This window comes from Panthera uncia, assembly GCF_023721935.1.
Source record: "Panthera uncia isolate 11264 chromosome C1 unlocalized genomic scaffold, Puncia_PCG_1.0 HiC_scaffold_4, whole genome shotgun sequence".
Taxonomy (NCBI): domain Eukaryota; kingdom Metazoa; phylum Chordata; class Mammalia; order Carnivora; family Felidae; genus Panthera; species Panthera uncia.
Window position 1 is genome coordinate 5552848 of NW_026057585.1, and position 2393 is coordinate 5555240.

The 2393-nt window shown below is 38.6% G+C and overlaps 1 non-coding gene across 1 annotated transcript; it reads right to left on the minus strand.

Annotated features, from left to right (window-relative positions):
• Positions 1-465: 465 nt before the first annotated feature.
• On the minus strand, positions 466-527 carry LOC125913816 (U7 small nuclear RNA). Its single transcript, XR_007455108.1, has one exon. It is a non-coding gene; the product is annotated as a U7 small nuclear RNA (small nuclear RNA).
• Positions 528-2393: the final 1866 nt, after the last annotated feature.

Here is a 2393-nt window from a genome sequence, read left to right on the forward strand (position 1 = left end):
GAACTGGAGAGTGTGATGCTAAGTGAAATAAGCCATACAGAGAAAGACAGATACCATATGGTTTCACTCTTATGTGGATCCTGAGAAACTTAACAGAAACCCATGGGGGAGGGGAAGGAAAAAAAAAAGGAGGTTAGAGTGGGAGAGAGCCAAAGCATAAGAGACTGTTAAAAACTGAGAACAAACTGAGGGTTGATGGGGGGTGGGTGATGGCTATTGAGGAGGGCACCTTTTGGGATGAGCACTGGGTGTTGTATGGAAACCAATTTGACAATAAACTTCATATATTGAAAAAAAAAATTCTCTCTCTCCCTGTCTACCCCTCTCCCCCATTCTCTCTCTAAAATTAAAAATTTAAAAAAAAAAGAGTACATAATGGCTACCATTTATTGATGCTTTTATGTGCCAAACTGTGATAATGTTGATTTTACAGAGGCTTTTTTTTTTTTTTTAACGTATTGTGGAGGGGGTCTTCCGGTAAAAACCGGAAAACCTGCTAGACAAATTCTAAAAGAGCTGTAACACTTACAGAGGCTTTTTAAACTCTGCCGCTGGTATCCTGGGATGCATGATATTAAAAAGAATTTTAATATGTATTTATTTATTTTGAGAGAGTAAGAGGGAGCCCAAGCAGGCTCCCAACACAAGGCTCGATCTCACAAATTCTGAGATCCTGACCTGAGCTGTAATCAAGAGTCTGATGCTTAACCAACTGAGCCACCCAGGTGCCCCTGGAATACCTGATATTTTTCAGAGTATTTGTGAGAATAATTGCCAAAGCAAGAATCAGTAATTCTATCTCCTTTTTGTGCCAGCATCTCTCTGCAAACTTGCAAAAACGTCTTCTCATTGTAACTATCAACCATGATCAGAATTATTATTTTAATTAGAATTACGGTGACAATACACAATGCCTGGGGAAGGGGTGACTAACTCTTGATTTCAGAGCCACAACATTCTGGATTGGACATTTTAGCTGAACTTCAGTGTTCTGAATTTCTGCAAAGTTTCAGCACATATGCTTACCTCAGCTTGAATTCTTGAATTCCAATCAGCAAGGACTAGGTAATGTTAAGTACAGTTCATCTTTTCAGACAAATAGCCATAGTAAGGCTCCAAGAGAATGAAAGAAGTAAGTAAAGTAAAAACCATATTCTACTTCATGTAATACTGGAAAGATGCTGAATTTTCACTTGGGAGGTTTGGGAGATATCTGCCCCTTCTCTTTTCCTGTGTTGCCAAATGGAATTTATTAAGTATAAAACTACTCTTATTATAGTTGTGGTTTTCAGGTAGATTAATTTTAGAACAGATCTCTTTATATCAGCATTTCAGAGTTGGAAATACAATTTATGAAGACAAATCAGATATTTTTGTTTAAGGAAGTTTAGCAGGAAGTTGAATACAAAAATCTTCCATCATTCCATATTGTCACTGGATATAAGTGTGGTGTGTGTGGCGGGTGGTGGTGGGGGGGTGGGGTAGTTGCAATCATAAAGGGGCTCTGAATCAAGCCAAAATCAAGTTTCCTTATTGAACCAGAGAATATCCAAACAAGTTCCCCAGACGTCTCTCCATCTGGTTGCCACAACTAGTCTTTCTGTTCTGCAAACCTCAGCCCCCGTACCTTCCTCCTCTTGTTCTTCATACTTTCCTCTTCTGTTCTCTCCCACTTCAAAATGCTCAAGAAATGCAATTCAGAGTCATTATACTGCCAGCAGCCTGCTCCATCTGTTTCTATCCACCAAGCTCCGTCTTAATATTTCTCAGTGCATTGTTCATTTCCCAAGGGCAACATAGGGCCCCATACACCAGGAAGAAGGAGTAAATCCAGGGTGTGGTTTCATTCAAATCTGCATTTGAGATCTATGCTCTTCCCCAGTAAGTGATTTTGTATAGTTTGTTGCCTATTAACGTGTGACCTTTGACTGGAGGGTTTCCTGTGCACTGCATATGTGCTCAGTATCCCTCTCATGTGGTAGATAATGTCTTTGATTGCAATGACACTTACTGATGCTTAGAAGATTTATTCAGGCTCACTCTTGGAAGATCCTTCTGTTGCATTTTTGGCTTATACTAGTTTTCAAAGTCTTTGGGGGAATTAGAATGAAAGAGCCTACCTTTGACTCTTCCTAAGAATATTCCTATGGTTATTTTATTTTTTTTTAGAGATTTTTACCGCCTTACATAGGTTCTCTCCCTTACATTCAAGAGTTCCTGTCATTGGACAATGTCAGAATATATACTGAAAATGTCATTCATTTTCAGTATATATAAGCAAGAGCAAGTATCAGTTTAAGGGAAATACATTCATAAAGCTCACTCACACAAAAAAATGATTCTTCCTAAAAGATAGAAATACACATGAGGCTGCATATGTTGAAGCAGAATTA